The 25,641-nt window shown below is 37.3% G+C and overlaps 1 protein-coding gene across 8 annotated transcripts in view; it reads right to left on the bottom strand.

Moving 5' to 3' along the window:
- Positions 1 to 24,326, bottom strand: part of LOC101735730 (uncharacterized) — a 139,130-nt gene extending 114,804 nt beyond the window's left edge. For 6 of the 8 annotated variants that reach the window (XM_021346144.3, XM_012697792.4, XM_062676552.1 and 3 more), the window contains exon 1: positions 23,507 to 23,862. The gene's annotated coding sequence lies outside the window, so the exon portion shown is untranslated. Of the gene's footprint in view, positions 1 to 23,506; positions 23,863 to 24,157; positions 24,248 to 24,287 lie in introns of those variants that run through there. The other 2 variants (XM_012697788.4, XM_062676549.1) reach the window with 2 other exon arrangements.
- Positions 24,327 to 25,641: the final 1,315 nt, after the last annotated feature.

The raw sequence follows: 25,641 nt of genomic DNA, 5'->3' as shown, positions 1-25,641 counted from the left end.
CACAGCAGTACGTCACCAGGCTTAATAGATTATGGGATCATGGGTAAAATTAATCTCATACTAGATCTATATACATATAAGAAAATATTAAAATCGATTTCTCTTTGTTGGTAGCACCACAACAACGAAAAAAAAAACGAGCCGGCGATGAGAGGAATTTTAATAAAAATCGTGATCGAGTTTCTAAAACATCAAATTATAAACGTCGTTAATAGTCCGCGAACCGCAGCGGAACAAGAAAATAATTAATACCAGTTTCGGAGCGAGAAACGAAAAACATTTAAAAACGGACGTAACAATAAAACAATACGACGGACGCTCGCAAAACGAAATAAGCACACAGAAAAATATGAATTCCGATCGGAACACTCGCAAAACAAAAGATGGCGGATTTTTAAATGAAATGAAATAAAATATAAATTCCTTTTCCAAGCGTGAATTCTTACATTTTTAATTCGGCACCGCGGAATGGTTCTAAAAACGTTCAGGTTCGAAATTCAAAAGCGTTCGAGAACGTTCCGGGAGTGGGCCCGGCTGACGAATATTCATTTTTATTGAAAATCGATTCCCGCCGAATGCCTATGAATTTTTATTTACACAAATTCTTGTCGGTTTTATGAATTAACTAGTACTGTTTGATGATTGGTGGAATCGTAAATAGTCAAAATCGTATTTCGTGCACGAGAGATAAACATTTTTATCGCTTAGTTTTTAAATTATGCGCACGAAAATATTCCTGAATAGACGCCCTCCATTTCAATAAAGAAATTATTTTCATAAAATTCTTTCTTTATTCTTTATTTGTACACACTGTTAATAAAATACAGTAATTGGGATAAGATATAAAAAATGGCGAGCTTAACTCAACAATTGAGTTATCTATCAGCTAACCATTCTCAAAGAAGGAAAGCTTTACATTAGTGGGTAGATGAGTACAATCTAATTAGCAATAAAAATAACAAAAATAAACACTAATACATAATATCAAACTATATACATACACAATTACACACATAAATAACATAAACATATACATACATGTACATATATAATGAAATACATAAAATAAATACATATAAGTAATACTAAATTGATAGATAGTGCTCCTTTAATGCCTTCCTGAATACTTCAAGTGAGGGACTTGCACGGATTGAGTGCAATTGAGTGAATTCTATTACAGAACTTAAGTTTACCTTCAATACTAAGATTTTATTAAAGGCCTTTATATCTAATTCAAAATGAAGATGCCTGCGCTAATTGTTCTCGTATCGTATGTGAATATTAGTTTGACATAGTCAATGTTCACTGACCGCGTACATCGGCAATGCCGTAACTATAGTTAAGTTATTGTCTACGAAATGTAACACTAAGAATTACCCCCGCAGAATACGTTAACTTATCCCAATTGTTGAGGTATATGTCTATGGGCTCCAGTAACCACTTAACACTGGGTGTGCTGTGAGCTTGTCCTACCATATAAGCAATTTTTTTTTTAAAAAGGCTATGTTTTCAGACTAGGTGCACCGTTTCCGGTTCTGCTTGCCGCGTCTCCTGGCGCACATTAAGATGCTCTTTCACCACGTGATCGAATAAATATTCCAAATCGACTAGTAAGACAACAAAAATGTGTTTACATTATAATCGAACGTTCATGCGTGGAGCGCACAAAACACCACATGTCTTTCAGGGAACGCTGACCGAGACGCTGACGAGATGACGCGAGCCACGGACCAATATCCATTATTAACGTTTATTTGTTTACGTTCGAACGAGTTCATTTTGTTGAACGACTCCCTTTTATAAAAATATTTAGTTGTTTATAACTTCGATATTGGCATACTGGCAGGTTTTGGTCGAGTTTGGGAGTTTTGGGATCCGGCTGTAGATGAATTCGCGAAGCAGCTGTAGTTACTCTATCCCTGATATTGTAGACGTCTATAGGCGCCGGTAATCATTCACCACCAGGCCATAAGCTTGTCTGCCTACAAGGGCAATAGAAATGCTGCTTTTGTGACGGAGACGATTGAGCAACTATTAGCAACCCTTCTCGCTGAGCCGTCGAGTTCACCCGTCCTAACGAAGCTGGAAATCACGAGGCACTATCTACCCTTCCATCGCTGATAGGGAAACTGTAGAATCTGCTGCCCTATCTATTCCTACCGTAAAACATCCAGGCTCTTCATTCGAACGATACAGACGTCAAACTCAACAGAACCGAGTGAGACTTCGGGCTGCGTTAATAAAATCTAAAACACTGCCATTATACCTTGCAGTATTATTTGTTATTTTCAAACAAACAGAATTTTTATTTTATTTATTTTATCTATTGTAAACAGAAACATGCCGGTGCAAAAGGAACAATTAAAAAAGTAGTAAACTCAAGAAACGAAAATACGTAATTGTATTAAATCACAATTACTATACGTCAACCAATGCGTCAGTCCCACAAGGATTTGATATTAAAAGTAGACCTTCCACAATACGCCTTCGCAGAGCACTGGAGTTTTTGGGACACATTTCTCATAAAGGTCACAATCTCGAACAGCTGATGCTGACAGCTAAAATAGAGGGCAAACGCCCCAGAGGAAGCAGTTTCACGAGATAGACCAAATTCGATCTTTTCTGAATATTAAGTTCTGCGATGCCCTTTATGAAGCCTAGGATCGCAGCAGATGGAGGGAATTCGTACGTGAGAGAATGATGCAGAGCGAGAGTCACGACCCTCCGTAATGAGAAAAGCAACGCGGAAGAGGATACTTTAATCATCTTTAGTCCTAATAAATATTAGGCAATCGACATAATTTCCGTCATCCCAGAACCGTTCCAATCAGAATCCATTGCATAATTAGATTTCTAACACACCTGTAATCCGCATTACAAACTTCATCTAATTTTTACGCTAAAATAAACAAAATGTCTCAATATTTGTCAAATTAATTGTAGACGAAACAAAATCGAAGCAAATTATAATGAATAATGTTCCGAACCTTTTGAAACTTTGAACGAGTATCGATGGATTATATTCCGATTACAGTGATGTATTAATAGAGATTCCCTCGTTTATTTCCAAACATCGATATAACTTAGGCCAATGTTGTATTTGTATCGATAATTTAAAGATCGAACGGGATTATCGGGATACGATCAAGTGGATTTTTATGAGTGTACGTATGAGCTATGGTAGCGGCTTTGAACACAGCGGTGCTATTAATGATGACCGTAAAATGTTGACAGACCGCGAACATTTCTGAGCACCTCCCGTCTGTAATATGATGACTCAGAATAACTGAACTTAAATAATAGTCATTATATAAATATTATGGTCAAAGTGCGCGTTAAGTACTCTTGAAAAAATCTTGTAACCCAAACGTGCGACGATGTATCGTGTCGGAAATCAAGATCGGTATCGGATCGTTAGACGACTGAATCCCTAGTAGTCAATAGATAGAATACTCGTACGGTATTTGTGAGTTAAAAACAGTTAGCTACATGTTTTTTTTTTATTGCCCTTGTAGGCAGACGAGCATACGGCCCACCTGATGGTGAGTGGTTACCGTTGCTTATGGACTTCAGCAATGCCAGGGACAGAGCTAAACCACTGCCTACCGCTTAATACTCTCCAAAAGCCTCGTTTGGGAAGTCCAGAATAGGGCAAAGGTAACGAAAAAGGTTATTATTATTATTATAACGAAAAAGGTGAATAAAGTCAATCTAAGCATTAGAATTAAACCTTAAGATGTCCTTTTTTTTAAAAAGAAATTCATCCTTGGCTTTGCTATCGGTTTTTACGTTTCAAATATAATAAAGTATGTTAACGTCGAAACTCATGATTTATTATAATCGATATTTTCCGTGTGTAATTCATTTATTTCACATCACTATAATACGCGGAGCACTCAAAATATCTATTTTTAAGCCTAATTCTGTACAGTCGGGAGGTAAATGTAAAAAACTGAGTCGGAACACGGTTATGAAGAAAATGATTGATTTTATTGCTACCAGTAACTGTATCGATGTTTTAAAATACACGCTGGATGGATTTGTTGTTGCTTTTGTATGTTTCTCAGCCTGTTGTCAGGGCAAGGTTCCGGCTTAATAAAATCATTCCTTGTTTAAAAATTGATGTTTTGAAATTATTTCTCTTTTATGTTTACGTAAAAATAATTGTGATAGTATTGTTGAATACGTATTTAGAGGTTAAAAAAAGAACTTTTTTTAAAATAATTGATGGAGCAGGTGACAAGAAAAAAATCCATAATTCGTTTTTGTCTAAGATTCTGATAAATCGTAGATGAAAATAAACAAGAACAAAAAATTTTTAACAACTCAATGGATAGTTCGAAATTCGAATAACCCCGATGACGTTCCAGTGAAGCGTGAACTTGTAACTTTTTTTAGCTTATTAGTAGGCAACGGGCTCGTCAAGCGAGACCATAGAGTCGCCGTAAAGCCCATGTTTAGCGCCACAATGGCGGGCGTGGTCCTCGAGCTAGCAGCGAATAATTACAGCCCCCTCCCCCCTCCAACCCTCCTCGTGTCATTGGGCATTGTCTTAACATCTCAAAGATGTGACCTCTCACTTACATACATGGTGTTAATGCGATAATTTCGCGAGGAAATTGACTCTCTTTTACTCGACTGAATTGTCACGTCTTATCTATCCATGCACAGTTATTTTTAGAAAGCTTTGAATGTTTTTTTTTGTTTTATGATTTACACCTAAAAGTCGATCTTGACATAAATGTTTATCTTCCTCATAATTGATTGTCTACAACAATAGAATACTAATATTGATCAAGACATACATTTCCACGTTAACATATTCCGTCTAGTTTTCGATATTAGCATAAGCCCATTATAAATCGTATGGTTTTTATCTATGAGGTATGCGTTCGTTAAAGAATGTGATGGCCACCCCGCTTGCCTTATTGCGAATACGTGAAGCCGGCGCGTGCCGACCCCTCGCATACACAATACAACAACTTACGTAACCCGCAACGCGGACAGAATTACACAAATGCGATTTCTCTATCGCACCTTTCATACTCCAATGACAATACAATGCCTAGACAAATTTATTGGTTAATAAAAAAAAACGTCTGGACGTAAAAGCGTGTGTTCTAAATTTCAATATTTCCGACGTCACTCGGTAAAGTAAAAAAAAAATCAAACGGAATTCTTATCTCGAACTCATCGTTCTAAATTCAAAATATAAGTGAAGCAATTGAAAAACGAAACGCACTAAGTTCATATTTCGAACGCGTTCCAAATTCGAATGTATTCAAATATTGAACGGCTCGAGATGGATTATGACGAGCGGCGTGGTGCGCGGAACCGACCGCTTCATCTTGATATGCTACAAATCAATTTTTTTTCTACACTTTTAATAGAATTTATTCAAACGTTAGTCACACGCATGTTTAGAATTGCAAATAGTATTATTAATCATTAGCTATTTGGTTCTATATTTTCTGAAACCGTGAAACCGCAGCGTACCAAACTCAGAACATTCAATCAACCGAAAATTTGAATAAAATATTACTGGAATTTTAGAAATCACGATCTTAGACATGACTAGCTCGTTTCGGCGCTGCGATATGATCCCATTGATTGATGGGTGACCACGCTGCGTGTGGACTTGGAGCGTCCAATTTAATTTGATATGTTATTTTCTATATTATACAGTATTGGGGGCTCACAATATTTTGGCCATGTTAAACCAGTGTGTTGACCCCAAACGGTGGAATGGACTAGTACGTTCAATGTTTTGTACTTAATTAAAAATGTATAAAGAATTTATTGCGTGTCAAGTATACGCCCCCGTGTTTGTAGAACAGAATTCTTTTAATTGCCTCCAATTGGATTTCATAAAGGACAATCCGGCCGTGAGGGAGTGCTTATGAATAGTCGAAAGTTTTTACTTTTGACACTGGCATTCGTCAAATTTCCTGTTAGCCTCAGATTCTTAATGACGTTAACTCGACTACGTTTTACTGACTCGTATTCCCGAATCAAAAATTTTAGTTGAGCGATTACAAAAATTAGCGGCAGTGATCGAAACGACATAGTTGTAACTTTAAAATAACAAACTTATACAGACACGGAAACGGATATAATTATAACACAGAGACAAATAGAAAAACAATTTCGAGAGCAGCCGTGAAATCGACTGTTTTAATTAACTGGATCCTAGTTTTTATTATTGATGTATAATTGGTATATCGGATACGTAACGAAACCAGTGAGCCGTTCATTGGAACGCATCAGTCATAACGAATCATTCACATTCTATTTTGAAAACAGAAATTTGAATATGAACCGAACGAAAGCAACATTTGAAAATGGAATGCTCCCTGTGTTTGTAATTCGTCCGTTTGAAAATGGAACGTCTTGTTCTTATTATGAATGCGTTAAGGATGCGCAAGAGCATTCGTCTGACGGTTTAGTAACTGATGCATTAATGTTTCGAATGTTTTTTTTTTTTTGTTCGACGCCCGGAGATTGGTCATTACACATCTGAATATGTGCTCTCCAAAAAAGTAGCCTCACGATTCGGTAAAAAGTCGAAACGAGTCTTGTGATGTAAGTAGATAGCAAACGTGCTCTTTATGTTATTAGAATTTGAAGTTTCCGGATTGATTTGAAAGTTTAACGGGGCGAGACTATTTGCTACCTGCCGCGGTCGGTAAATTGATCTCATAGAAACTTCTATAGTCTCTCTTTGTAAGCTCGTTAAGTAAATTGATTTTTCTTTTATAAATAAATTGAGTTCTTGAATTCATTTAGAATGTATTTTTGTACCTCTCATGTTTTTTTTATTCTGAGCTAATGCTTAGCAAGCGTTGTTTGATACCATTTACAGCATATATTCAATTAAATTCAAACAAAAACGATCAGAATAAAAATCGATCAATGAACGACAACCAAAACATTATCAGAACGACACGAGAGCGCCCGTTCCTCACGTTCTCATAATTAAACTCTACATATTCCTTAAACACGAGAATTAACCCCAATTGAGGGAGCGCTCTATTTAAATTACTCATAACGTACTATACAGCTTTCTGGAAGCGTGTGACACGTCACTAATCTATCCGCCAGCTGAGGAGCGCGTCTCGTTTGAAATATGATGTTCGATTTTTATATTTAAACTCCAACAACAGAATTCGAATATCGAATTTTTATTTCTTAATTTTTATTGAATTTCGAACTCCTTTGCACGTGTAAACATTCGTCGAAAACGGTCGAATATAAATACATACACATTTTGAGACGATCGATTTATTAGTTGTAATTAATTTATTCAGAATTTTTTTTAGTATAATTAAACTAGTATCCAATAAAAACAGTGTAATAACATCGGATTCCTGTTTCATAAAGGCACACTTAAGAAATTTCTCACGGAAATTAAGTTTCGCAATAAACGAACGAGCTATTATGTTTTAATGCGACAGTCTTGCTTTATTTCTATTCGTGATAATCCGAACGTCGTATAGCAGGCAAAAGGACCGATAGTTAAATTTAAATTAGTGTAACGCAAAATCGATTAATATTTGAAAAATTAATTAGTTATTCAAATATAACGAAAATAAATCCTATTAAACAATTTCGGTTGTCCATTAGCTATGCGATATCGGCCTAAATTAGCATCGCTCTATCTTTTCATGTCTTAAAAGATCTAAAGGATTCAATGAAGAATAGGAAATTAAAGATTTTTTGTACCACTACCCTGTCTAATTCCTATGTATAAGTAAATTTAGAGATACGAAAAGTGTTACATACTTAACCATCGCTGGCCATAAATCATAATCTATGATCACGTTAATGATTATTGGCCGTGTTCAACACAACACAACTTTAATCTGTCATTAATACCATATTATGAATTCTTAAATACAAAGCAATACTAAAATTATCATAAGCCATTCGAACACGTTCATTCATAACAATCTCATATTTGAACGAGTGCCGATCCGCCATCTTTGAAACAATGAACGTTTATTGTCTCTTAATTCCATTTTTGAAAAAATAATCCATTTCGCATTTCATCGGGACCGGTTCATTGATTGGTTCTTTATATTTGAAAATGAACTTTCGTAAAACGCTCTTAAGTGCAGTATTGTGTGTGTTCCGAGTCGCAGCTGTTTTTAAACAAATATCTGTCAGGCGAATATGATCCTTATCGGTACAAGTTAAGAACGAGAAGCGACCGTAATTGATTTACAGGAACTACATGTGCGGCGCGACGACCTTAGTACCAAATACGAAAGAGGATGGGATCTGCAAGTTTTGTTGTTCGTTTCGTTGTGTTGGTACCGATGTAGCAATATGAAAGTAATTATTCGAATCGAAGAACATTTGAAAATGTTTCCCACTTTTGTTTGGCACTCGGCTTAGTTTTTGACTAGAAGACTTGGCTTAGTTATCTTGGGCGATCGAGAAGTTTCAGCGTTGGGTTTTAACTTTTTTTTTTATTGGTTAGTTGAGTGGACAAGCTCACAGCCCACCTAGTGTTAAGTGGTAACTGGAGCCCATAGACATCTACAACGTAAATGCGCCACGCACCTTGGGATATAAGTTCTAAGGTCTCAGTACAGTTACAACGGCTGCCCCACCCTTCAAACCGAAACGCATTACTGCTTCACGGCCGAAATAAGCAGGGCGATGGTACCTACCCGCGCGGATTCACAAGAGGTCCTACCACCAGTAATTACGCAAATTATAATTGTTGCGGGTTCGATTTTTATTACACGACGTTATCCCTTCACCGTGGAAGTCAATCGTGAACATTTGTTAAGTACGTATTTCGCGAAACGAAACGAAATGTGAACGTAGAATCGATTCATTAAATAGCATCCGAGTTCTCGTTCATAATCGAGACGATCCGAGTTCTCGTTCATAATCGAGACGGCGACAACGACCGACATTGATAGCGAAGCGACTTTATTACAATGCGCTGCTCGTATTTACAATGTGGTTTTTGCAGCGTTTGTTTATAAGCGGGTAGTTTTTTTTTTAATTAAATGTATGTACGGCTAAACGACGGTAGCAATCAAGTATGTATAAGCTCAGGAGCACTCACTATAACTCACTTTCTGTTGAAGGCATCGCACCTTACTTTACTCGTATCTTTAGCATCGCTTAGCTTAGAAGTCGTCGTGGCCTAAAGGATAAGACGTCCGGTGCATTCGTAAATAACGATGCAATACGTACTTAACAAATGTTCACGATTGACTGCCACGGTGAAAGAATAATATCGTGTAATCAAAATCAAAGCCATAAAATTATGATTTGCGTAATTATTGGTGGTAGAGCATCTTGTGAGTCCGCACGGATAGGTGCCACCATCCTGCTTGTTTCTGTCGTGAAGCAGTAATAATAATGTTTTCGTTTAAAGGGCGGGGCAGCTGTTGTACTGTTGAGACCTTACAACTCATATCTCAAGGTGGGTGACGGCATTGACGTTGTAGATGTCTATGGGCGCCGTTAACCACTTAACACCAGGTGGGCCGTGAGCTCGTCGACCCACCTAAGCAATAAAAAAAAAAGCTGTAAATGTTTTTTTTCATCACCCTCCCTCTAAGTCGCAAAGCATCATAAGAAGACGCCTGAGTTTTTTATAAGTTATCGCTTCAGAAGCTTGGTCAGTCTGTCTACCTCTCCACAAATTAAGCCGTCTAGATCTCTTTCTGTTTTTCTCTTCATATTTTTAAACAAAATTGTCAAAAAAATTACCCGATTAAAAATGACAAGTTTTGTTAATTTGGATGTGCTTCGTGTGCGACCGCCCTTACTAGCGTATCGAGTACTGTCAGTGTCAATCTGTCACGGGCCGCCCATCTATGGCCTAAACATCCATAGTAATTTATTGACTGCATTTACGACCGTAAACGGTAATAATTATAATTGAAATACGACATCAAACTTTTTGCTTTTCAATTATAAAAAAAAACGCTTGTTTGTTTTAAGATTGATTTCTTTATTATTGACGGGTGCGGGCTAGCCGAACTCTTTTTAATAATTCTTACATTAGATTCTGGAGATTCAACTGAATATTGAAACTTGGAATGGTGTTTTGAACGAATCCACGAAGCTATGTCCGGTTCGGAGGAATTCATAAAGAAAAAATCTTTCTCCTAGCGGCTGAAATCGCTCAGTTGACCGAGAGTCTGAATGATATTTTGCGGAACATGTGTACATGCAAACTTATCTTGAAGAAAGAAAGAAAGAAAGAAAATCTTTATTCGCCAGAAATATAGTTTACAAGATATAGGACTTAGCTTCATATATTTCGCCTGTTTAGGCATGCGAAAATTTAATTTATTTTTATATTAATTATAACACAAAATTTACTAAATCTATCTATTTTTACATTCTATCACTTCTTATTCTAATATTTTATTATGTACAACACTTATCATTTAAAAATTCTTGCACACTATAATAAGCCTTGTCTATTAGCCATAAATATAATTTTCTTTTAAATTGAGTTAGTGGAAGATCTCTTATGCTGTTTGGTATCTTATTAAATATTCTGATAGTCATAGGATAACAGTTTGTATGGTAGTAACGAGTATTTATACTTGGTAACATTAGTTTAGTAGGGTATCATGTATTAAATTGACAGTACTCGCCACACGATTTATATAATTGTGGGTGCTTTTTAACAAACAAACAACATTCTTGTATATATATGGATGGTACAGTTAAAATATTATGTTTTTGGAAGAATGGAAGAAGAATTTGAAGATGTCGTAAGCGCAATTTTTTTTATTTTTTTATTCCTTAGATGGGTGAACGAGCTGCCCTGGTTGTTAAGTGGTTACTGGAGCCCATAGACATCTACAACGTAAATGCGCCACCCACCTTGGGATATAAGTTCTAAGGTCTCAGTAATTAACAAACACACCCTAAGATAATTTTATCCATCCTATCACACTATAGGCTATCACACTCAAATCGTTTTCTTGCGCAACCTATCAGTCGGGTTCAGAAAGGGTTTCAAGGGTGTAAAATCAACTACCTTATAGTTTTGGGCAAATATCAGTGGTATTTATTAGCAAAATACAGTCCATGTTTTTATTAAAGTTGAATTCAGAATATTTTTTGTTTTGTTTTGGCACCACTTAGAAGTAAATATATTTAATTAGACCTCGGAGTCCGCCATGGTGAGGGGAAATAGATCTGCCTATATCAATTTCTCTTCTAAATTTCAAACAAACAATGAAACATCTAGTTTTCTTCTTGTAACTGGGAAACGGTTGCACAAAGAAATAGACTTCAGTGTAAAGCCACCTTCTCATTCGTCCGTGCGTATATGAAGTCAGCGTCGGTAAGTTACTTCGTTTATCTACTATTCCCTTATCAAGGCCGCTATCTACCAATTTTCGCAGCATCAACTATCCTTGAATTACCAATTTTTTTTCGGAAGCACTGGTGGTAGGACCTATTGTGAGTCCGCGCGGGTGGGCCACCACCCTCCTTATTTTCTGCGGTGAAGCAGAAAGCCTTTCGTCTTTAAGGGTGGGGCAGCCGTTGTAACTATACTGAGACCTTAGAACTCATATCTAAAGGTGCGGCGGCATTTACATTGTAGTTGTCTATGGGCTCCGGTAACCACTTAACATCAGGTGGACCGTGAGATCATCCACCTGCCTAACCAATAAAAAGAACTTAACCAATTGCTAGAAAGCCCCATTTCTCCTGGCATAGCCTGTGCTCATCTGTCCGCCTGGCCTGGTTGACGCTGGTAAATCGAGCCACCAGCGACCCATATATCCCAAAAAAACCTTTTCTTCCCCTACCTATGCTGATAGCCTTGAGAGGCTATTTCAGCTTCGCCCTAACATTTAGGTGAGCTTACGGGGCTTAAACCGGAATTTTGCTAACACTAATCCTAGCAGAGCAGCGCTTCGCAGAATCTACCACCGGATCGGAAACGTGACCCACTGAAAAAAACCGGCGAGAAACTCAGTGGGCTGTGTCAATGGGTTAATTCGCTCGTCGAGCCCTTCGTCGCATGCAACGGGTTCGACGAGGACGGTGACCGGTACAAAAAAAAACACAATTTATACTCATCACCTTTCGCACTTTATCAACGGATTGGATTCATTTCCTTCAGTCTTCGGCCTTGACCGGACCATAATTGAAAGATAATAAATTTTACCTAACAGAAGAAAAAAAAATGTTATTTTACACACAAAAGTTTACAGCCTCATGCTATATAAGAATAAACATTGGCTATTTTACAACCAACAATGTCTTTATTAAGAATTATTAATTGTAGTGTATTTTGTTCAATCATGGTTGTAAAGTTTTTTCGATGTTCTGTTCTGTTTTTGAATTGATTTGGTATTATTTATAGCATTATGAGCTTGAGGGTTCCTTATAAAAAATAGGTATAATTGGTGGAATAATTAAAACGATATTTAGTTTTCTTTAGAGATATTTTTTTAATAAGCTACCTACGTAAATAGTAGTGTTATGTAACCTATCCCTAATCTCTCTTCATAGGAAGACAAAATAAATGTACACACAGCTTTTAGTCGGTAGTGGTGGGAAGAGGATGATCTCAACAAAGCTTCAATCAATAACTCCGTGACCAATCATAGATACTAATTCCAAAGGAAAACATGTATTTGTCTACATAATTTATGTAATTTTCATCTTTGAATGTTAATGCGCATATAATAATATTAATGACTTAATTTCGCGTCTTTTTATAATTTTATTATTACCGATGTTTCAAACGCTTTACGGGTTTCGTCACCACGACCGTACAGGGTGTTGCTATTAGTTGCTATTTGAATATTATGGTAAAAGGGATTATAGCGTAAAGGAGTAAAATTATGTTTGCAATTATGGGTGGAAATTCTATATCAGACATGACTAAATATTTGTTTCTAATTTAATACGTCTAGTGTAGATGAAAATAAAACCTTTAAGCATTTGTGCTAGTCTTTAATATACATAATTAATTTAATCTAATTTATTTATATCTATATATATATTTTACTGGTGGTAGGACCTCTTGTGAGTCCGCGCGGGTGGGTACCACCACCCTGCCTATTTCTTCCGTGAAGCAGTAATGCGTTTCGGTTTGAAGGGTGGGGCAGCCGTTGTAACTATACTTGAGACCTTAGAACTTGTATCTCAAGGTGGGTGGCGCATTTACGTTGTGGATGTCTATAGAGCACAAAAATCGATAACGAAAAACTCGAGAACGGCTGGACCGATTTGGCTAATTTTGGTCTTGAATTATTTGTAGAAGTCCAGAGAAGGTTTACAAAGGTAGATAAATATGAAAATTCCTTTTTTTTGTTTTAAGTTCATTTTATACAAAAGTTCAGGTCTTTTATTTATCGATTGAGGCACTACGAAGTCTGCCGGGTCAGCTAGTTAAATATAAAAATTAGAAACGTTAATCCGACTTTCCATTCGCTTCACCAGCGTTGACATCGACACGGACACCACTGGTCAAGCGTAAACTGACAATAAGTTCCCTAAAACAAAAAACCTTACATAACATCAAACCAACATAAAATATTTGTATGAATCACATCACATATGACTCAATGCCATTGTTCGTATACGTATACGACACGACTTTAGTAAATTAGGAAATGTGTTTTTTATTGGTAAAGCATATAGAATTACAATTGATCGTAATAGTGTGTGTTTCCAGTTAATTTCGTGAGAGTATTTCATACAGAGTCGTAGCTACTGCACGCGCAAGGCGCTCGGCGAGTACGTTTGTATTGAGTAAGCGAACAGTGTACTTAGTGCGAGTTTTTAACTTCTCGATCGCGTGAAAGTTAACTGTTACTGAAGCTAAGAATGTATATTACTAATATATGCCCAGGCGACTGGGCAACGTAAGGCTGTCCGATTCCGATCCGATGGTAGGTTCTGTGAGCTTTCGCTAGAACCAGTGTTAGCAAATTGTATTTGCAGAAAGGGGACCTGGTCTTTTGATTGACTGTGGATGAGCTCCCAAAGCCCACAGACAGATATGTGTTTCTCATCACCCACCTTAAAACATGAATTAGAAGTATCGATTGAATTCTACACGGCTGTTCTTTCGAACTGGGACCAATTAAAAAGGTACACGATGACATCATAGTTCATGTTAGAATCCTAACAGGATAAATCCTAGATGAACCGACACACGTCAAGGTATAGATGCGAACCTAAAAAAATACAAGGAATTTTAATGTTAGGAATAAAAGATCCACTTTCATGTGCCGCTTCTAAATAATTACGATGCATTGTAGTAGATTAGTTGTTAGCTCCTCTCATCTATGATCATTTGGAAATTTAAATTTATTGGTCGAGATGACGTTTTTCTTTTCCCAGACACTAAGATCTAAAATCTAAGACCTAACAACACGTAGCAGACAAAACGTAATGTATTAAATTGGTTACGATGTACCTGACGGAGTCACATCTAAATGCAAAAAATACCTCATTATTCAAAACATTCATATTTAGTTTACAATATTATTATTATTATTGCTTAGATGGACGAGCTCACATCCCACCTGGTGTTAAGTAGTTACTGGAGCCCATAGACATCTACAACGTAAATGCCGCCGCACCCTGCGGTATGAGTTCTAAGGTCTCAGTATAGTTACAACCGCTGCACCAACCTTCAAACCGAAACGTATTACTGCTTCACAGCAGAAAGAGGCAGGGTGGAGGAGGTACCTACCCGTGCGGACTCACAAGAGGTCCTACTACCAGTATTATCAGTGAATTTTTTTCTTATTTAATAATCCCATTCACAAATTAATTCATTTACAGATTTCCATTAATCATGAATTCTTAAAAATGTGTACATCAGGCGTACAATCATCTAAAAGATCATACACATAAAAAGCAAATTAAATATCGGATTTTTTACTATGAATATTATGTTTGTATTATTGTATTATACTAATGTAATGTAACGGCTATCGCCGTAATTTCAAATTCATTTCAAATTACATTTCACCGCCCTATTAGATAGAATATGAGAATCCAATTCAGTACCTATTCAAAATTTGAACTAATAAGAAAATGAAAACAAATTCTTATAAGTTCGAGGATGGTGTTATAAAAGCAATCGAAGGTGTTTAGCGGCGTGAACTTGATGAAAGAGCTAACCCCTAAATTTCTCGTGGGTGTTAGATTCAGCGAAACAATGCTCTTTCCAAGGCAGATGTTAACATATTCATTCAGGCTGAGCCCAGTGGACTCGCCAGCCAGTCATAGGTTCAAGCTAGCCCCTAGAACAGGAGCTCTCTCTAAACAACGCCCCCATTTTTTTTCTTCTGGGTCTCTTACCGTCCCCCTTTAGGCATGCAGCGTCCACAAGGGGGCGTTATCACTCACATTGGGAAAGGCCGCCCTAAAGGGTACTTTCAAAACAATAATAATTATGACACTTTTTTTGTAGTCTATAGGCAAATGGACCTTATAAGATCTTATTTTAAGACCCATTTTGAAATATGTACATGGTCTGAGTTAAATCTCAACTTTATTCTTTTCTCTGATACTGGCATAACCTGACAAATCTGTATTATATGTAGATATGGCGAGAAGCCGAAAAAAAAACTCGATTGAATTCTTCCAACACCTACAATTAACATAATAAATTGAAACACAATACACTTATAACATTACCAACATCTCATTGTTTTAAAAAGAGAAAAAACGTATTTTTTGTTTTCGATTTACAAAACAATCACGTTCGGTTTGATTGTTCGCTGTGACGTCACGTCCGGTCGCCTGATAAGGGCGGGTTCCGGTCGAAATCCGAACTGACCGAGAATGAGTGACCGAATGAACGGTTCCTCGCGACCTTACCCATCACTATTCACTATGTTAAATAGTATACAACCGTTCTAGACCGATTTTTCGTTCATACCAATAATCGAAGCATCTCATTTAGATGTGGTCAATGAATACATTATGTGGCAAAATACTTTATAGGTCTTCCGCATCCGACAATGATACCAGCAGTTTATGCTTTCTGATTACATATTACTGAGGAATAGGAATTCTTCACTTAAAAAAATATATTTTTTTTTAAATTCTATTTCATCTATTTTACGTTGCTACTATCTTCGGTTTCTCTTAAAAAGCATTCACACTACGCACTGCGAGCCCGTACGGAAGGACGGTACAATGAAGGAAGGAACAATTCTGCCCATATTTACTGCGATTCGTTCATTCAGTCATTCGTTCCGGTTCTATTGAAATATGTATCGTCTCAAACTGGGTGGAGTCAATCGCGCTGTGATATTTATGGACCCCGGCACATAACGCTACACGGGCCGTAACATTTCCCACTAATATATAGCAATAAAAACAGTCATAACATTAAAGCCGTTGTAATAAACAAATAATATCTAACGTCTCAAAGTGGGTAGTGGTGTTTGTCTAGCGTGACTACTAAACGCTTAACATAGAGCGGTCCGCGAGCTCGTCTACCCAATCGAAAAACAAAAAGACATTACAATAAAAATTACTATGTTAATCTTAGTAATTTATCACCGACAACGTTAACTTTTATAACACCTACATCACGTAGCAGATGATGTTCAAATTATATTTATTGTTTTGATGAAATATCGTATGATTGTGTTATTCTTTTTATTATTAAGTACCCGGGAGCTTTTGAAGCCGTGTTGCAATGGGTAAGACTAGGTATACTTGTAACATTTTTTTTATTTTTTATTGCTTAGATGGGTGGACGAGCTCACAGCCCACCTGGTGTTCAGTGGTTACTGGAGCCCATAGACACCTACAACGTAAATGCGCCACCCACCTTGAGATATAAGTTCTAAGGTCTCAAGTATAGTTACAACGGCTGCCCCACCCTTCAAACCGAAACGCATTACTGCATCACGGCAGAAATAGGCAGGGCGGTGGTACCTACCCGCACGGACTCACAAGAGACCGACCACCAGTAATTACGCAAATTATAATTTTGCGGGTTTGATTTTATTACACGATGTTATTCCTTCACCGTGGAAGTCAATCGTGAACATTTGTTAAGTACATATTTCATTAGAAGAATTGGTATCCGCCTGCGGAATTCGAACACCGGTGCATCGCTCAACATGAATGCACCGAACGTCTTATCCTTTAGGCCACGACGACTTCAAAACGATGAAGCGATTATGCCGGAATCCGGATCCTGATGCAGTTACGAATGCTAAAGCCTCCGGCGAGTGTTGTGGACGACTTCAATGATGAAGGAATGACATGGCTTAGAAAAGAAATTAGCAGTATCCTTGGAAATGTGTGGAGATATATGAAAAAGGGAAGATCTTCCACCGAGCGGGTGATATTGCTCGGTAGACCGACGGTCCGAATGTAGTTGTTCCGAACTTGTATATATGCAAGCTTATCTTGAAAATGTCGTAAGCCAGATTCAGGCATCTGTCAAATATCTTGTGCACTGTGATAGCTACCGTCACAAATGTATCGAGCGTGGTACCACTTGCAGGTTTTAGGCAATCGTGCTCTATATAAATGAATAATACGATAACTATACAAACGAGATATGGATTTTGGATCCCAAATTCGGTAATCACTTAAAAACGAGCGACGGGTGATATTTTTCGCTACGGCAATAAATAATAAATATTTTTAAGAGACTAAAATGTTGTAAATTTGTTTTGTTAATTGTTCTCAGAAACGTCAAGAATAAGGAAAATCTTAGTTAAACGAATACGTTGAATTGTCAATAATTTTTCCGTTGCATTTCAAGCTTTGTAGACTTTACGGGTAAGACGACTTTGGCTTGTGTGCTGTTTGAATAAGATCGTATTGCTGTTGCAGTTTTTTCGTCGCGTATGATCGCTTACCTTTTAGTTTAAATACTAGAGGTCCCGCAGTAGTCGAAATTCGACTATAATTAATTGGAATTGTAAGTTTGTACACTATTATGATTGTATTTTATACTTCTATAATCACAAATTTCGCCAAGGCTACACTATAAAAAAATATTAACAAAGACAAACAATATTTAATCTATTCTCAATTTGACAAAAGACGTCAAGAACAAAATAAATAGTACCTATGCATGCGTGTGTGCGTCAAATACATGGTATGTAGTGTGTGTAATGTTTTCTTTATTGATTTAATGTATCTTTTATGCATTATTTAAAAAATATATTAGCATTGTGCACTCCTTTTCTATATTCTCTATAAGTGTGGAAACATTTCATACTCCTCCGTCCGCGCAATTTACGTAAAAAGGGATACAAAGTTTTTGCTTCACGTATTAATATATAGATGTATGAAATCCACTCGGAACAATAACGCAAGAGAAAAATTATAATGTTTAATTTGTATATATTATATGTAGAATAGGGATCGCAGTGCATAAAAAAAATTTACGCCGTTCCAAAATCTTCTGTTATAATAATAATTAAAAATGAACACTTTTATTATGTCTTGCTCATTTTTCAACCATCTTCGCCATCTTCCTTTTCTCTGTCATTCCATCTGTCATTCTCTCCTCCCTTTCTTTCCGTTTTCTCTCACTCACATCTTAACGCTCCGTTCCACACTCTTTTTATACGTTCCGTTCTTATCAATCCTAGATATATTATAATATTCTATGTATTTATTTAAATTTAATTATATGCTCGTTTAAAAACACAGTATATTGTTTAAATAGCATTTAGTTTTTCTATAATTTAACAATCAATGCACTTACTACCTTCTTTTCTGCATCACCGTTGTTTGACCGTCAAAGTATGCTTTAGACATTAGGCATTAAGTCCGCTAATGTACATTAATGTGCATGAAATGCAATTCATAAATATGTACCTACTATATAAATAAACGACCTTATAATCAAAAAGATTGGTAAGTTCTGGCATCGCTGAAGTCCTAGATGATTACTGATTATCAAAGCTGTGGTCAGCGGGAGAATATTGACAACACCAAAATAGTAAATGTTCGGTATGACAACTCATAATTTTTTTTTTAAATCAAACAAATCTAAACGAGTCTATAAATTTGGAATGCAATGATTAACTAATTAGGGTAAAGTTAATAATGCCTTGCTTATTGCATTTAAAAAATCGTCGTACTGAACATTTAGTATTTGTTAACATCACTAGTTCGGTAAGTCACCACAGAAATTAAGATTGAAACATAAAATCTAGTTAAGAACTGATTTCTTTAATTCGAATCATCAAATATATTCCGGTGAACTGAAATTGAGGAATTCTATGAAGTTAATCAGATCATCTTGGACGGGGTCACAGGTGAGAATATCTCGATAACAATCTCATATTACATCGCTAGATCTTATATTACGATGTTTCAACTCGAATGCTTTTATAAATTATTTCATAAGTCATTTTATTTTTGAATCAATCCGAACTTGTTACTGCTATCTTGCCAACCCATACTAATAGAATCCTTATCTAACTTTCTAACATTAATCCACAAATCCTACGTAGATTTTCCAATCAAGACGATTCACATGTTGACCGGTATTTTCATTACGATAAAACCAAAACATAACGTTTATAAAAATACATTAATTACATCGGTTCTTAGACTTAATAGGTGAACGAAATCCCGGCCCGTTTGCAGCCCACTGAATTTCTCGCCGGATCTTCTCAGTGGGTCGCGTTTCCGATCCGGTGGTAGATTCTGCGAAGCACTGCTCTTGCTAGGGTCAGTGTTAGCAACTATCCGGTTTGAGCCCCGTGAGCTCACCTACAAACGTTAGGGTGAAGCTGAAATAGCCTCTCAAGGCTATCAGCATAGGTAGGGAAAAAAGGCCCGTCTGCTAAAAAGTGATTATCGGAGCTGGAGACATCACAGCGTCATCCATCAAAGCTCAGAGCCGTGCTTAAAGTCATAGCTGCATTTGAATAAGGCATTCCCAACTTTCAAATACCAACCCTTCAGAAGTTGAACACGCTCTAGTCCTAATACTAGTATCACGCTTCACTAATCAACTCGTGCGAGTAATTAAACGAATAGCTTGTCACAAGGTTCATCCAAGAGTTTTAAAGACTAGTAAGACTATTTCTACGATACAGGCGAGAAATACGGTGCCCGGTCCGTATGTGATACGTATCATAACAGATATTTAAGTTGCCGTGGCCTAAACGATAAGACGTCCGGTGCATTCGTATCTAGCGATGCAACGGTGTTCGAATCCCGCAGGCGGGTACCAATTTTTCTGATGAAATACGTACTTAACAAACGTTCACGATTGACTTCCAGGAAGGAATAACATCGTGTAATAAAAATCAAATCCGCAAAACTATAATTTGCGTAATTACTGAGTAAATACTGAGATCTTAGAGCTTATATCTCAAGGTGGGTGTCGCATTTACGCTGTAGATGCCTATGAGCTCCAATGACCACTTAACACCAGGTGGGCTGTGAGCTCGTCCACCCATGTAAGCAAAACAAATGATTATGTTAGTGTGATCGGTCTTTAATCATCGACTTTGACGTTTCTAGCCAGTTTCTGGGTGTTAGTTCGTTCGGACCGTCACGCAAATACTAAAAAGAGGTATTCAAGAGTATCTAACTATTTAGGTTTAAAGTTGTGTGAAAGCTATAGATAGATAAAACGGTGGTTAAAGAATATTGCTTTTTTATTCCTAGCTCAGATGTTAACTTAGTGAGTCAGTCCAGCGTAACCTGGCGAGTAGGTGAGCTCACCGGGCCTTAATCTGAGAACATGGCTTACACTAGCTTTAGCAAGAGCAGTGCTTCGCTGAATCGGAAGAGCCGAATCGGAAACATGACCCACTGAGAAGATCCGGCAAGAAACTCAATGGATTCAATATAATCTCTACATATTATTCAATATTACATATAAGCACGCTTATACACTTCTTGTGAGTCCGCACGGGTAGGTACTATCGCCCCGCCTATTTCTGCCGTGAAGCAGTAATGCGTTTCGGTTTGAAGGACGGGGCTGCCGTTGTAACTATACTTGAGACTTTAGAACTTATATCTCAAAATGGGTGGCGCATTTACGTTGTAAACGTCTATGGGCTCCAGTATTCACTTAACACCAGGTGGGCTGTGAGCTCAGCAATTTAAGCATTATTGTCTAAGCAATAAAAAAAATCTCCCTATGTCCGTATGTGATTAGATCTTTGAACTCCATTTTCAAAGACTTCGAGACGCGTCTGATTAACCTGAAACTCTGCACACGGATCATAGTCCGATGTGACAATAAAATAACTTTATAACTTCACTCTAATATCACTGAGCAGCATCAACACGATAAAAATTTCATTCATTCATTCATTCATGTTTCTTGAATTTGAATTTGATGAAAACAGCGCAATACATATAACGCAACAAAAATAAGAACTAATTCAACATTAACAAAGCTCGATTTCCAATAAACTAATTATAATAGTACCCATAATCAGTATTATACTGTTTATAACAGATGGCGTATATTTTCAATACATACGACTTTTTAATGTACTACCCACCTATTCAGTCGGTCAGACCAGTGATCGTAATGGAAGGAATGGTTGCTGATAACAAAAAACATGTGGTTTTATCTGATTATCGCGAAACGATTAAATTAATAAAACTACCGAGAAAATCTATTGTATTTCTAATGCAACGCGCGCAAAGTAAAACAAATAAAAAATGGCGGATTTTTTTCCCCTTTTTTTGTGAAGGAAGGATTACTGGTGGCTCTGAGGCCTTTCCAGTTTCGGCAGGACAGGTGGGCGAGTAAATGCTCTGCCGGGAGGAGTGAGATTTGCTAACAGCTACCCGAGCGTCTCCAAAAGAGATCTAATAACTCATGAGTAGCTGCTTCGCGAATGAATCTATTACCGGATCGGATTCGCGACCCGCTGAGAAGATCCGGCGAGGAACTCAGCGGGCTGATGTTAAGGTTGCATGTCGAACTGTTTGCAGAGTCCGACGAGTAGGTATGGTTACCGGGATTCCTAACCCTGTTCCTATCGTTAGAGCTGAAGGCGTCTTTTTGCCACTTGATGATGAATGATTACCGTCGCCCATAGACTTCAGTAATGACAGAGCTAAGGCGCTGTCTACCGTTAAGTACTCTCCACAAGCCTCGTTTGAAGAAGAACATGTTATAACGCTCGGGAAACACCGTGGAGGGGAGCTCATTCCAAAGCCGGATGGTACGTGGCAACAAAGATCCCTGGAAGCGCATTTCTCAAAGTGGAATTCTTGTTATCTATGAAGTCCGACACTGAAGTGCGCTAATCGTCGTCTATATGCATACATCTCAAAATTGTAGCCGACACTGAAATAATCTTAATACATCCCAACATCATTTCTCTGGAAGAAAATCAGTGCGTTGACCAGCTAACACAATTGAATTAGGTATTCTTTTATTTCGGTTCTGTTTGGCTCCGACGGTTTTAAATTGACTTTACCATTGTTGCAGCTTCGCCCTTAAGCAGAATCTGTATGAAGTTAAGAGCTTCCTTTCGTCCAAGTTTAGTAAAATTTTAAGCATCGGATTTATTGTTTAGATCGGTCAACGGGCCCACGACCGACCCGTTGGTAATGTCGTCGCCCATTTTGAAAATTTCGATCGAAGTCTCAATTGAATTGTATAAAGCATGACCTGTCCTTCGAATGATTGTTTCACGGCAGAAATGGGAGGGCGGTTGCACGCACACGCATCCACAATAATCCCTGGCCCATAGCAATATCTAATTACTACTTTAAACTAGTCGTCCTACAAATATAAGCTCCGAATAGAGTGTGCTTTTAAAAAGCCCACTAGCCGATCGCAATGGACGAATACATGATTAAAATCGTATTAATCACAATCGTACAAGCAAGCATGGAAGTTAAGCTGTTTCCTAATTAGGCGTCCGTGATCACGAAAACCGTAACGTAACCGTGACCGTAACGTATCCGATACGTCGGAAAATTTAAAAGTATTAAATAAACTCGAGAAAATTCCGTGAAATCGTGCCTGAATAATGTTTCCTCGCGAATTCATTGGAAATACCAGCAAGACCTTAATTAATTATAACATTTCCTTCGATCTGATGATTCTGACCATTACGTGATTAGAGATGAAATTTAAATGCAAATTAACAATAACATTATTAAGATACAAGAGACTGAGTCGACGAAATAAATAAATAAAAATATTTCCTATAGCAACAAAATGTATTTGAAAATAAGTTTTTTAAGAATCAGTTAACAAATCAATATGATAAATGTAATTACACAAGAAGACGAATCTTAACTCTCTTTTTTTTGTTTTTAAGAGATACAGATTAAAATAATATTTTCATTTCATCTTAGCAGATTTTGTTATTAACTTATTACTTACTCATTGCATCGATACATTGAAATTTCGATTTTGGGGTGCGAATTTGCTCTAATTTTTCAAATTAACATTAAAACTTTAGTTGGTAATTTGTCATATATATTAAGTATTATCCGAATTGTAGTAGGTTTAGTTACTACAACTTTTGCGTTTCTAAACAAAAATAGAACAGAAACTCACCTTAAATTAATTTATCCAAATTCATGAGCACGCGGCAAAATTTATGAACACAATGTCACAGTTTTTCACAATAAATCCTTATTGTCACTCCACACACACTCCTGTTGGGATACGAACACAATAAAAGTCGAAACAAGCACAGTTTTCAAACATAAACAAACGTCTTTTGTCCTTTCCTATTTACAATGGCCTGAAAGAAAATGTATCAGACGAACTCCGCGGAAAGTTGACAGGAGCGCGCGGGAAAATTTCGAAAAAAGAACATAAAACAATAGGAAACACACAAAATGCACTAGCCGCGCGCGCCGTACACACGCGACTGAAAAAAATTGCCACATCTGCGTAAGACTCGGAAACTAAATCAAAATACTCGCTAGGAGAGGGACGAGTCAACCGAGGCCCCACCCTTCCCCCACCAGCGGCCAATACGCAAAAACATTCATAAAAACCACGCTCGACTCCTCCGCGAAATTATCAATTGTTTATATCACGAACAAAAATGTAAAGCCGATCGGATACATCTCGTCGAGGCCCCGCAACGGACTCGATATAAAACAATTAAGAATCGCACTATACAATCCCGACAATGTCGGAATATTTTAAACAATACGAGGTTTAATTTGTACAATTCATAATAATAAACAAGGTTACTGCGTCGCGACCGAGCAAGCGGACGGTTCTTCGAAATCGTTTGGTTTAAATTAATTCGCAATATGGAGGTTTAGTTCGGTTCTCGAGTTTTCCCGCGCTCCTGGAAATTCGAATCAGGAATGCGTATTACGATTGTGTTGCTATGCGACCGCGCGCTGCAGCCGCCCGGCCACGAATACGGACCGAGTCGGGCGCGAGATACGCCGGCTGTTTTTTTTTCCGCCAAAAAACGCAAGGGCTCCTTCGCTTTAGGGTTAAGTGTAACAAGAATGACATTTTTTTTTTTCATTCAAGTCTTACGCGCGAATTTGACCTTCGACCAGCCGTCTCTTAGGTCAGTTTCCGAGTCTTTTTTACCGTGCATTTTTTGTGAACGTTATCACGAGACGTAATGCGGTTATAACAACGATATGTGGTCACAATGTGTTACTATGTCTCGCTTGGCTTATGAATTAGTAACGCGATTTTTTGCTTCCTCTTACATACAGGATGTCAGTCTTTGAGATGTTCTAGGAATTTTACTGTTATAGATACTAGTGAAATGGGAAATAAATTGTTGGAATACGCGTCGTGGCGTGAATGTTTTTCTTAACAGCCCTCGTGTTCCTGTGTATCCAAGATTAGTTGGGATATCAGCATTTGAAATTGAAGTCAAAGCACATACATTTCTTGGTATGACCATGACAATTAATACATTTCAATGACCCGTTTATACTAAGCTGTCAGATCTTATAATGTGTCCTGCTAAAAACAAAAATCCTCCACTCCCCCCTTTGATATTGCAGCATGTCCTACCCACAGCACAGACAACCCTCCTATAACACGGTAGATTACGTTCCTACAAAGACCCGTGTTGTGCGAAACCGCGTTATAAGACACTAGAAGCCAGTACAAAAAAGGAGAGTAATTTTTCTGAAAGCAACATCTCTACTATACCTGTATATATTTTTTTACATAAAAAATAAGCAATACATTTTCGGTTACTCCCTTAATCAGTGTGTTTATATTGCATAATGTTAATTTCTAAATAAATTTAAACAAAAATCTCGTTGTCATGTTGTAGAAGTACTGTGTTTTTTTATTGCTTATATGTTTATTTATTTATTTATTGCTTAGATGGGTGGTGGTTAAGTGGTTACTGGAGCCCATAGACATCTACAACGTAAATGCGCCACCCACCTTGAGATATAAGTTCTAAGATCTCAGTATAGTTACTACGGCTGCCCCACCCTTCAAACCGAAGATTAAGATTATATGAATATATAATGAAGATTTTAAGAGGTTTTTGGAAAAAAATCATTACGTGTTAGAGTGGAACCGTGTTGTAAAATATAGTGTTATGGAAGGGTTACCCGTACTTACTATTTACTATTTATATACTTACTATTTAGTAAGACGTAAAGTCCGCATTTTAAGTCCGTTTTGAAGGGTGGGATAGCCGTTATATAACAAAATCTAGCCTTCCACCTATGATGCATGTGGGC

This window comes from Bombyx mori, chromosome 27 (assembly GCF_030269925.1).
Source record: "Bombyx mori chromosome 27, ASM3026992v2".
NCBI lineage: Eukaryota > Metazoa > Arthropoda > Insecta > Lepidoptera > Bombycidae > Bombyx > Bombyx mori.
Note: the sequence above shows the minus strand (reverse complement) of the source record. Positions and strands in the feature narration are given on the sequence as shown.